Source organism: Rhyacophila brunnea, unplaced genomic scaffold, assembly GCF_057557595.1.
Source record: "Rhyacophila brunnea isolate RB1 unplaced genomic scaffold, BYU_Rbru_1.0 scaffold_2, whole genome shotgun sequence".
Classification (NCBI taxonomy): Eukaryota; Metazoa; Arthropoda; class Insecta; order Trichoptera; family Rhyacophilidae; genus Rhyacophila; species Rhyacophila brunnea.
The window spans coordinates 9,713,978-9,727,894 of record NW_028232859.1 but is presented as its reverse complement, the minus strand read 5'-3'; the positions used below and the strand labels follow the sequence as shown (position 1 = coordinate 9,727,894).

General features: G+C 35.4%; 1 protein-coding gene across 1 annotated transcript in view; it reads left to right on the top strand.

Annotated features, from left to right (window-relative positions):
* Window positions 1–13,917, top strand: part of ogre (optic ganglion reduced) — an 80,364-nt gene that overhangs the window by 15,261 nt on the left and 51,186 nt on the right. The window lies entirely within an intron of this gene.

Below are 13,917 nucleotides of genomic sequence, written 5' to 3'. Positions count from 1 at the left end.
TACTAACATAAATTATGTATTTTTAAATAGATATTATACTATTGTACCTATATACACATAAGTACCTACTTATATTGTGACATCCACTATTTTGATTATTTTTCGGGAATTAGGCCGGAACCAGGTTTGGGTAATCTTATACCATATGATACTGTTAGGATCGTACATGGTAAAAAAATAATATTATGATTTAGGATGGTACTAATAAACCGTCCTCGTGGGTCCAGACTCCAGACGAATAGGGATGGAGTCACGGAAGCGAAGGTGTGTAATGATTTTAATGACGTTGTTTCAGGAATAAAACTGATAATGCAAAACAGATTTATTTCGGTTCAGTAGAAATTAGAAGTATAATGTTTTTATGTAGGTACACAATGCGTGCGCGGGGGAAAGTATTTAGTGAAAAACGAGTCTTATTGTCTTGACAGGGAGCTCAGTACTGATTTCAAACCATCTGTTCCTATGGGGAATGAACCCTGTGCATCCGAAAGAAGCATCGTAAACCAAGTGCAAATCGTCTTTATTACCTACTTACCTACCGAAGGCGTAGCTTGCTCCGCATTAAAAATACGATGTCAGTACGCTATTTGACATTTGACAAGGTTGCCATTTGCGTAGTAGATATTTAATCGTGTTAAAAATTTTATCAGGCAGATGTTTCCAGGCCGAATGCATATTTAAAGCTTAAATTTGATGGTAAAAGTTTGTAAAATCTATCACAGCACACCGAGCGGAGTTGACAAATAAGATTAGCGAATATTAGGCTGGCATCTGCGAATTAGATATCTAATCGAGGAAAAATGTTATCAGGCGGATGTTTCCAGGCCGTATGTACATATTGGGGTTAGAATCCGTTAGTAAAATCTTTCATGGATAACTGAAGGCGTTGATAGATATATTAGCGAGTACTTTGTGTTGTTCAGCAGCATGAATCTATTTGGTTTGACACCTATTTACGTACCTATTTAACATGTCTGGCAACGTGTCCATATCCTTGAAGACAATGTTCGTCTGCTTGATTTGCCAGTGATAGGTAATCGCAAATTTAATCAGGTTGAAGTGAACGGAGATGAGGGTGAGCCATATCTATGGATAAAATCAAGAGTTCCATACGGGTTTTCTACTGGCACCGGTTCTGAATGCCGCTGTACCTATGTCGAGAGGGGTAGAATTTGAGTGTTTTGATCATAGTCTAATGGTACGTTTACATCTGACACTTATACCGTTATACTTATTTTATGTGTCTGACATAAAAATTCACTTACTGTTTACACCTGCATGGATCTGACATAAAATGCTCGTATACTTCTCGTTGAAATAAAGTCTCGACACTTTATTCAATGGCAACATTTGGAATAAATATATGCGGTGTTTACATATGGTATTGTAACTTATTCGGACACTTATTTCGTATACTTCTCAAAAACGTTATGTCAGTTGTCAATATGGGAATGTTAAAAAAGAAAGCAGCGAGTGTTATTATTTTCTATCTTTCTATAAGTCTTTTGGCAACAAAAAGGAGGAAAAAATGGTCTAGATGGATGCGGGAATGGATTCAGCGACGAGAAGAACTAGGTGCCTTCCGTTTAATGTCAGAGTTTAAAATCGAAGATCCAACTCAATTTGTGAACTTTAGTTTGCAAGATTGGACCTTTTGCCAAAAAAAAAGACACACAATTCAGAAATGTGTAGAAGAACGATTAACGTCATTGATCGTCATTGCATATTCAATATAATATTATCGTACCTAATACGAGTGCAGGTGTGGGCCAAAATGAATTAGGTAATACCATTTGAAGCGCATTTTTTCTTCACAGAGTGCATCAGAATTAATCGTATGTGCCGAGAACAAGCGATATTTTATTTTCGAACAAAATCCATAGAACACGGCACATCCGATTTATTTCTCATTGTCTATGATTTTTGACAGATCGCTACAGTACATTTATTAACGTAAACGTTGGGCATACATTCATGGTGTACCTATGATAATTGATTGTCCGTTGTTTTAGAAATATACATATGCAATTCACTAGGTACCTGTCAAACTACGAATAATGTGTCAGGTACTTGACATAAAAGTAGACGGTGGTCCAACTTCGGTGATATATCGCTCCAAGTTCGAACTTGTCGAATACGCGGTGTTTACATTTGCGTATATAAGTAGATTGAATAAGTGGCAGGTGAGAGTCGACACACGCAAAATAAGTGGCAGATACAAATATACTTACTGTTTACACTTAAGTGAATATGGTGTCATACATAAATATGACGATATTAGTGTCAAATGTAAACGTACCATAAGGCTAAGGTTTTGATCTATCAAGTAAACGCCACACACAATGATTCTGTAAAATACGACATTATTCGTTTATTATTAACGTCTCATCTACACATTAAATGTACGTACTGAAAGACTGTATCGTCTGATCTTTTATCTTTTCGTTTTTTTTTTTGAAACTCATACCACCTAGCATCGATTATCCGTCGCAAGCACCTGCTTTTAGAGCTCATCGTATTTCGTTGGTTGCTCTCAGCCTTCCAAGGTGCCATCACTCAATATAGTAGAGCACCACCATCAGTATGCACGCGAAAAGCGTTGACTCTGTTTATAATGTTTATTTGTAATTTTTAGTCCAGGCATGTCCAACAAGAAAATGCCGTCGCGAGCGACCGTTTGGCGATCACTGATCTGAACTATGGTTAAGAGTCTTAAGACTATATACTTCAGCTGAGGCATGGTCTGCAAAGATCGTCACTAGGCGATGCGTGGATTGTGCAAATGACGCGAGCCGAACGAAATATAATTTGTCATAAAAATTCAACATACGTCCTTTTAATATTATGTTTATTATATTCGTAATAATAATAAGTAGTAACTATATTCATTGACATGTTTTCTTTTTCAAGTACATGCGGAACGTTTTTTAGTCATCTTTACACGATTTAAGAATATATTCCTCCGACGCCATCACAAAACAAATTGACGTGCTCACACCTCGACTATCAGTCTCCGATTGGCGACGACTGCCAAATTTCGTTCCACATAGGTACTGTTGAAAATTATTTGCCGTTTCACTTATGTACGCTCTTAATAAAATAACACTCTGGTCGTATTTAATATTGTGTTCATTATCTGGTGATACTTACTGTACTTATCAACAAAAAAAATACAATTATTTGCGATAGGTATTTTATTAGTTGCTGCTGCATAGTTTATTACTGCATTGACACATTTCGCTAAACCGGCTAGCATATTACCCAGTCGCTAATCGTAATTTCGCATTATACTGATTATTCGTTTTTAATAGCGACTCGCATTGTATTCGTTTTTATAGGCCTTCATTTTTTTACTCAGTTTTATGGTTTGAAAACGTTGTGAGGTTGTGAGTTGTGACTGCATGCTGCTGTCAATAATGCCAATTGAATTATTGTGCCAACTACAAAATAAAGGATTGTACAAACCAATAATAATTATTATTCATTCGCACTGTGACCGCTGACACAAAAAATAACCCAAAGCGAATTTCGAATGTATGCAACATCACATGGGCGTGTCACTTTTGTTGACGAATTTATAGATTATAAAAGGACAATTTTATTATTCTCACCTTTAATATTCAAAAGAAAATTGCTGACAAATTATATCAATGATGATGAATTTTGATGTTTTAATTATTCATCTCTTATCTGAAACAACGATTTTCGACGGCTACGAAAATCTCACTATCGGTAACTCTCTGAATCATATACCTATACTATTATGCAGTTAGAAAAGTGCATTTTAAATGATATTTGGCCTAAAAATGTACATACTTGCGTCATATTATTTAATATTCAGTTGACATATTAAATATTATGATAATTTTGCCATCATTTTCAACATCAATCATGTCCATAAGAGCCTCCGCCTATTACGACGGCCAGTTGGTGCAACTCGACGCACAGTGATTGCTTTTTACTCCCGTGCGACAATTCCACATCCCCTCACTTTACCCCGCATCATCTCTCTTTATACCCAGACAGTATTGAGTATACAATCCACATGCTTTTGGTTATGCTCACCCATCGGCCGTTGAGTCGAGTTGCACTGACTGGCCGTCATAATGGGAGATGTGCAATGCAAAACATTCGAATGTATTGCGAATTTTCGCACTAGTGACCGGTGTACCGAGAACTAATTCGCGGTGGTGTGGTCGTTTAATCGCATTTTTTCTTATATTTTTAACCAACTATACGTTAATAAGTGAATACTAGTGACGGGGCCCTCCACTGCCGCGGCTAGTTCCAAGGGTATGGAAGTGAAGGTTGTCAATGCCAAGAGGAGTCACAGGCCAAGGTCTTCGTATGGTTGGAAGTCAGAATAAAAACTCATAGTTGGTAGATGGTCCATATATTGTTCAAGTTCACAAAAAGTTCACAAAGTTCACAATGGTTCGTCATATTATAATTATTAATGTTCAGAAAGTTAATGTTATTCACATAAATGTTCAAGCACGGTATACGGTCATCCGTCAGATGATAAAGTTCATTAACACTCGCAACGAAGAAATATTAATTCGAAGAAAAGTTCCACAATTATTCAAAGTATTAAAAGATTACTACTACTGAACTTAAGTTGACAGTCAGGTACACACGACCCGATGAATAGCAGATAAAAGTCGAAAAAGATTTAGGGCCTCCGTTGAAGAACCGCTGTACGAAATTATACTTTTCACTCGAAAATTTTTAAAGTACCAGATAGGTATTTATATTCGAAAAATTATTCGCGAAATTTTTCTAAGTCGGGGTTAGGTATTTATAAACGAATACTCGCGCCGAAACGACTAAGTCCAACTTTAGGTAATTTTACCCGCAGGAGGAAAAGGGGGAGTTGGGTGGTCCCAAACTCCTGTGCAGACTTGCACAATTGTATGAATTTGTATAGTAAATCAGACCGACACCCGACGTGGGCCCGGTCCTGGAAGCAGTAGGAAACTGGATACAGAATTCGAAAATCCTGGGTTTTTATTCGAATCGGGAGATTTCATCCCCTGGGACGAGCGTTTTACGGGTCAAAAATCCGCATGTCATTTTCACTATGAGATTTGGACTAAATTGATTGCCCCGCGAAACCGCAAGTCGCGAGAGAGCTATCAACGGTATTCGATAGGCGCGGGCCGCCGGTATAAATCCTCCTTCGCGGCATCCCGCTGAGAGTGATATTTCGCTTAGCTCTCCCTACAATGAATGCGTTTTTTAGCTTGTATTGTACTTTTAGATTTTAATTAACCAAGCGAAAACTCAACGCATCGAAGAGTGTGATACCTCAATCTGCTCGTCACCGTTCTAGCTAGCATATGAGTATACACCCTGCGATGTAAGCCTCGCCCTGGCTGAGTGGCGGGAGCCACAAGTTCGGACCTATGAGTGGGCCGCCCACGCGCTACGTGTACATTTATGATAAAAATTAAAATTATTAAAATACTAGGTCTTATTCTCTATGTATACATATAAAGGTTATATCGAATCAACTTATAATTAAAGCGGTAAAATTAATCTTGTCCTGAGCTCTATATCTCGCGAACCTTTATGGTTACGCGCACTATGGAATAACTGAAGTCTCCGCGGTCCGTAGACGCGTACGCCATTTCAAATTTTATGTTGATCGGACACGCGCAGCTCCAGCTATCATTAATAATGTGTTTGTATGGAGATCTCGCGGCCGTCACAGATTGCGTAACAAGGATGGGGCTCCACACATGAGCGAGTAGGCTGCGGTCGCGGTCGGGATAGGGAATTGATCCAGTTGTGCGAGGGAGACAACTGTCCGGTTACCGACTGGCGAACGCAGCTCCAAGAGCCGCTCCTCATATGTTACATGTGACCCGCGAGAAAATCCGCGGGTGTCCGCGCGCGAGATTCGTCGATTCCGCGCGTGATATTTAATATGGAAGTGATGAAAATTAGAAGTCAGAGGTATTCGGTACCTCGCGAATGTTTTTAGATGCTATGTGGATGCTACGTATGGAGCTCAGGTCTAGATCGATTCTCGTCTAATTAAATTAATTAAAATATTGATTAATTACTATCTAGCTTAATTTCGTGGATCGAACTATGTCAACATTATACTCTAATTATAGGTACAGATTTATATATTAATGTCGGTTTACAATTACACACGCTGACAAATACCTAATCATCGCAATTATACAATATTAGATCCATTTATTTTAATTACATTATTATATCTACTCGAAGTCCAATACAGTATTATGCTAATTTAATATTTATATACCTATCAATTATTTATTTAACATGGTGAAATATCTATTACTAACATTATATACCTATTGCTACCATCTTAATTAGGACACATAATCTTCGTACTGCATCTTATTAATTGAATTTTAATTACTACCTTATTATTACTCCGTCGTTATTTACATTCTTACCACCACTCTTCATGGTCCTTATGACCGACTTATCTCATCTACAGTTCACCCTGAGGAGCAGTGGGGCCTGCGGGGCAACTGTAGGACTTACTCATACATCATATATGGCTCGTCTTCGTCGAGGGTCGCAAGCTTATTACTTTATAACCGGTGGTACATTGACTATTTTGATCAGATCGAGCGGTTGGATGGTACCACTTCTTATGGGAGCGTCCTCTCAGTGGCACACTAAACGTGTTCGTGTCACTAGACTAAACCAATTGACGATAAAAAATATTCTTCTATTTATAAAATATCTAAAATTGTGTATGGTTTAATGGCATAATTTTAGATATTTAATAAATAAATGAAATTTTTTTTTACTATTATCTAATATGACTTGGATTTAGGATTTAATTGAATTTTAAAAAGTAACAAACACTGTCTATATCAGTGGTCAGTAACCTTTTGAGAGACTGGGTAAAACATATACATGTTCCAATGTACTTCCGTGTAGCAAGGTACTCAGCATCAGGCTACTGATGTTTTTATTTACATTTTGTTTTTCGTTAATTATTTGTTACAGGGGAAATCGCTCAGTATATGATGTGGCATGGTTAAATGGTTGAAAGATCATGTAAAATTTGAAAGGTTGGTTTTAGTAAATAAGATGGAGAATAAGAAGGAAACAGGGATCACATAATTTAATTGAATTATTGTGCGAACTACGAATATACGAGGGTGGGTCAATAAGTCCTTAGAAAAGCCGACAGGTGGCGCGACTAGTACTGTAAGCGGTTTGTTTTCGTGCAGCGGCACTACCGATTCAGTATGCTGCGAAGTATCAATCAGATTGGTCGGGTTGTTGTGTGTTTCTCGTACATTTAAAAAAAAAATTGCTTGTGGAAAATGGAAAAATGGAAAATGGAGAAAATTGAGTTTAGAGCTGTTATTAAACATATTAGACCTTCCGAAAACTTATTTTTCTGACGGTTTAAAAAATATTGAGAAACGTCTAACCAAGTGTATTGAGCTCCAAGGAGATTATGTTGAGAAATAAAAAAAAAATACAAAAATAAAAACTGTTTTAATGCTTTTTTCTAAGGAATTATTGACCCACCCTCGTACCTAGCTATTCGCAATAGTTATTAATTTTAATTTAATTTTCAGTGTGTACCTACACTATACCTTAATATCCATTAATAGGTACGATTAACGATTACGATCCGAGTATACGTTCAATCAAGGCTAGGATACATTTTAAACGTAAAGTACCTAATCATCAATCCATTACAAATGCATCATTGTCATTTTTTATAATAGTCGAGGATTATTTCTTTACGCATTGCACTAGTGTCGACTTGACATACCTACCTAATAATATTGTACTTAATATTTAAGTCAAGATACCAATTTATCAAAAAATTCCACCGTTAAATGATCAAAAAACTCGTCTATACTTACCATAGAGGTATTAAATTAAAAGAGGGGCAAAGAATCGGCTTTCTCATACAGCTGAATGGAGCAGGCCAACAATAGCCGATAACATACGAAAAATAGAGACGCGATAAAAAAATTCAGGGCATCACAGAGGATTTACTTTGGTCATTATAATGTACCCATATTATAATGTTAACATTCAAATTTTGCCACAAATTGATTACCAGCCCGCCCCACCATACTTTTTCGCCATACTAGCCGGCTATACCATACTTTCATATAACCTGCCGCCCCTAGATACTTACTGTCTACAAATTAGAATGAAATATGACATACCTATCGTAGTAACAGCCGAAACTTAATACGCCATGCAAGTGCCGAGCATAGATCGTTTATAATATACGAACTTTTCGTATGCCATTTGCATCCATTCACTGAGTCATATGAGAAATTAGTCATTATCAAAAAATAGCACCATGACCAGCTACTTGTTGTTCTGGTGTGTTAAACTTTTTTGATTCTTAGAGTTTGCTTTAATTTTATGGCTCATATGGATCACACAGTACGGAAAAGTTAAGGGTTTATAATAAATTAATTAAATACCTATATAAGTAGGTAGGTAAGTATATAATAAGGTTACTAAACTTTCGCTTTGCAATACAATTAATACCGAAGTAAAAATAATATGTACTGACTCATTTTCTAAAGTTCAAAATCTTTTTTATGTACCTATGTATTATGTATTAATGTCATAAATATTAAGAGCGTACTTCAGTGAAACGGCAAATAATTTTCAACAGTAGGTGCGACGAAATTTCTCATTAGTCGCCAATCGGAGACCGACAGTCGAGGTGGTTTTGTCATGGCGTCGGATTAAAATATTCTTAAATCGTGTAAAGATGACTACAAAACTTTACGTATGTACTTAAAAAAGAAAACATGACAATGAATATACTATTATTATTAGTAATATAACAATAAACATAACATTAAATGGACGCATGATGGATTTTTATGACAAATTATATTTCGTTCGGCACGTGTCATTTGCACAAGCCACGATATTTTTAGACCGTGCCTCAACTGAAGTATAGCCTTAAGCCTACTGCCTGCCTAGGTCTTCTCGTGTGAACAGCATTTAAAATTTGTATGGTTCAGCAAGGTTCAGCAATTATTCTAGTCCGTTCTAACAATAATGATAATTAAAACAATCATTATTCGGCCAGGCCTGGCCGGAAGATAATGCTGATTGACATGATGATGATCATGAAGATTATGACTTTATGAGCTCTACATCCGAATAATCAATTACTGCACGTTAACTGCGCGGTGTTGTATATTTCGGCTTCCGCATTAGCGGTCATAATATTAAATATGACCGCTAATAAAATTTGTATGTACCCAGTCTTTAAAAAAAATATTTTCCTAAACAATACATTATTGCTTCTATTCCATAATTTGATTTCCATCTGTACTTCTTCCAATCTTTTATTCCGTGCTTTCGACCATAATCAATTGCTGGCCGCTAATCCGAAGTAGGTACATATGAAGTATTTTATATGGGAATTAGAAATTCCGTAGTATATCTACCTATTAGGTACACGATCGAATGTAGGCACGTTGCATATTATTATGTAATTCTGGCCAGTGCAAGTCGACGCAATGGTCTATTGACGGGCGGTCGGTGGGCCAACGACCAGCTGTTGTCGACGCACAGTGATCAGTGATCACCCTTTATCTCACCTCACCTTATTATTTCCGCTTTACCCCGCACTCCATACCTAGACAGTATAAAGGTCCTCGTAGGCTAGTGTGTAAGACGTTGGCCTTTACTACGGGGGCTCCGGGTTCAATTCTCGGCGAGGTCACAAAATATTTGTGATTTTCTAAAAGCCTGGGTGTTTGTGATTGTTCCACTTCTATTAATAATACACTACTATCATTGGGCCTCATAACCTGTTGTAGTGTTAAAAAAATATACACATACCATATAGGTACCTATTTATATAGGTACTTATATCTATATTTGTATGTACATTGATTAATAATAGACTGGTAGGGTGTGTCTAGGACGATTTGGCACCGCGAACTGGCCTCCGCCGATTGGCCTCCGGTAATTGGCCGCCGGTACAATCGGACGCCGGCCCAATTGGACGCCGACCCAATTCGACGCCGACCCAATTGGCCTCCGGGAGGATTGGAGGCCGCACAGTTGAATTAAATGCGCAAAGGAATAGACGTACGTTACGATTTGTTGGAGTAAATAAGCAAGTCAGTTTAATATGGCTTCTAATTATTCGGTAAGTATAAATATTCAAAAATAGGAAGTATCTTAATAAAAGTATTTTATTAATCTTAGGGAATAATTTAAAATCAGCAGGAAGTAAAAAATGCTCAATGGTAAGTATTCAAATAATATATGGGAAAGTATTTAAACAAGCACAGGGAATTATTAAAATGTTTAATGTCAAGTATAAATATTTGTGTGTCAGAATAGATTAAAATTTGGGCAGAAATAATTTAATTGGCCGCTTTTTTAAATTTTCTAAGATAGTATTCTTCTCTGTCATTCCAACCAGGGTTATAACATAGACTAATATTCGAGTTAGTTGTATCATAGACTAATACCATAATCGTCTATGGTTATGCTGTACCTTGACAGATGACAGTTGACTTCCTCAGCACTAGAAATCTAGAAAAGTATCTTTTCTTTCTATTATAATGAATGTATCTAAAAAAATGGCTCCACAATTCAATGTGGATCTTCTGAGCAGGTTTCTTAAGAAATTCGTTCTAGCCATCAGCTGTAACTGTTGGTTCTATGCTCTGGGTACAACAGAATTAGTTTGTAATCAATTAGAAAGAATTAGAAACTGTTTTCAGTAGGTATCTACACTGGGCTAATGACCATTGAAAATACATGCTCCATTATAGAATTATGTTGTATGACTAGTGTGTATTATAATATATTTTTAACATTTAAAAAAATAAGAAAACAGATAGGTAGGTACACCAGATGTGTCTATTATAGGTTTATTTTTGACATAAAAAATAAAGAATAAGGCAGACTTCAGTTGTTTACAAAAAAAAATACATGGCAACTTGAAGGGTCGCTTGGCTTGTCATGTCAACGGTGAACGGTGTGACCAGGTTATTGTAAATTTTATAAAAATATATCAATATTTTCCCCACAGCAAAAAATGCCTAGCCATTGTCGATCAATAACATTCCTTTTATTTTGTAAATAAAATTATTTAGTATAATTTATCGATATCCGTAATTTTGATATTATATGGGATAAGTAATAGATATGTTTCAATTGTCTCGACATTAAAAGGTTCGTTATCTAAAAGATTTATACTAATATAAATTGTTTTATAATCGACATGAAAACCAGAAAGTAGGTAGCTATTTTATTTGAATTAATACTAATATCACATAAACTCATTCGATTATCGATTTATTAGTTCGATCAATCATATTAGGTATTTTAATCTCATTCAAAATGTATGAAAAATTTGGTTGAATGAATAATATTTCACAATATAACATTTTTAATCAAATTTAACCTTAAAATGAGGTATTATTTTTCATTATTATTTTCTTTAAAAATATGTAAGTAAGTATATTAGATATAGGTTGAAATAGTCCATTAACTATCACTTAACTTTAAGCTAATTAGTTATTTTGCACGTAATTTCAATTGAAGACACATTATTCATAATCGTTTCAATAGAATTAATTTATGAAACAGGTTATTTCAATTAGATAATAATAGTTTAATAGGTATATTTTTAATTTCCATAATATTTATAAACCGTCAAATATCACTAAATTATTATAATTTGGGTTTAAAGTTATCGGAATTGAGGTTATCTTCTGTCATCTGTGTGATGTGCTCATATAATTATCGCTCTTTTGGTGCACCTTCCATTACTTTTTAGTTGGTCTTCTTTTAATAATCACAATAATGGTCATTTGTACCGAATATTCATGAATTTGGCGTGCGAGCATAGACAAATATCCCTTACGTGCGAGATGGTAACCCTAAATTGCTATGCGTCCCATATACAATTGTTTACTTGTCAAATTATCATAATAATAATGGATATATGTTTTATGTACTGACACGCGTAATTTAAATAATGATTATTTAGTTTTACAACCGATTTTTTAATATTATTACTTCCTCAAACATTATTTTACCCTCCACACTAAAACTGGCGTCCTTATTCTGACACTTCAAAATAAATACTTACCAATGATTAAAAATTCTGACACTTGGGATTTAAAAACTTTTCAAAACTGTCTATTAATACTTCCTTCAAAAATACACGCCGTTTAATATGCTTCTATCTTCTCAGTAGTTGTACCTTATACATTTCGCGCTTGACACATTTTTAATATAGTTTGAGAATAATTATTAAGCCTTATGATGTTTATTAAAAGAAAATAATTCTTGCCTCGCTAAAACTTAAAGATGTGCATAATCAATTAATTTATTGTCTATTCATGGGTACTTATTTATATTTACAACAAATATTAAAAATAATGTTAGATGTTAGAATGAAAATTACATTATATTTCAGCGTTTTATCGACTTAATATTATAATAAAGCTTGAACATGTATATTATTATGCATAAATGCGTATTTTAAGATAGTATGAAATTACAAACAAAATATTAAGTAAGTTATCTGCTAAGTATAAATGTTTCAGTAGTTTGATTAAAAAACTACTTAGGTACTGGGTGCCGGACGAAATCCCGAAGGCCGAAATCCCGAAAAATAAAAAAAATACAAACATCAATAATTGCGCAATTTTTTGTGGAAATATAAAAAAAATGTAAAATACAAACATTAATAATTGCGCAATCGTGAATTGCGCAATTTTTGCAAGAGACACAAAATTCATTCGTTCTACAAAATGGTCTCTCCTGAAAAAAATTGCGCAATCGGAAAAACCCATTTTCCGCAAAAATGGGATTTGTCTCTCTTACAAAAATTGCGCTCACGATTGCGCAATTATTGATGTTTGTATTTTACATTTTTTTATATTTCCACAAAAAATGGGTTTTTGTCTCTTTTGCAAAAATTGCGCAATTATTGATGTTTGCATTTTTTTATTTTTCGGGATTTCGGCCATTCGGGATTTTGGCCTTCGGGATTTCGTCGGGCACCCAGTACCTAAATTGTTTATCAATCAAACTACTGAAACATTTATACTTAGCAGATAACTTACTTAATATTTTGTTTGTAATTTCATACTATCTTAAAATACGCATGTATGCATAATAATATACATGTTTAAGCTTTATTATAATATTAAGTCGATAAAACGCTGAAATATAATGTAATTTTCATTCTAACATCTAACATTATTTTTAATATTTGTTGTAAATATAAATAAGTACCCATGAATAGACAATAAATTAATTGATTATGCACATCTTTAAGTTTTAGCGAGGCAAGAATTATTTTCTTTTAATAAACATCATAAGGCATAATAATTATTCTTAATCTATATTAAAAATGTGTCAAGCGCGAAATTTATAAGGTACAACTACTGAGAAGATAGAAGCATATTAAACTGACTTGCTTATTTACTCCAACAAATCGTAACGTACGTCTATTCCTTTGCGCATTTAATTCAACTGTGCGGCGTCCAATCCTCCCGGAGGCCAATTGGGTCGGCGTCGAATTGGGTCGGCGTCCAATTGGGCCGGCGTCCGATTGTACCGGCGGCCAATTACCGGAGGCCAATCGGCGGAGGCCAGTTCGCGGTGCCAAATCGTCCCATTCCCTGGTAGGGTAGCTAAGGATAACAATGTTTATTATCCTTAATCACCGGTCGTCTGGCTCGTAAAATATGGTAAACATGAACTGCCGAACGCAGCATGTGACCCCCCCATTCGCATGTCAACCCTTTGCTGTAAGCAATGTGGAAGCCGGTCGGCGCGATATCCCGCGCGAGGAATGGACGATCATAAATACATAAAAACGCAACCACGAGACAGCGTAATGGGCATTTAGAATTAATCTACATGTGTCACTCTTCAAATTCA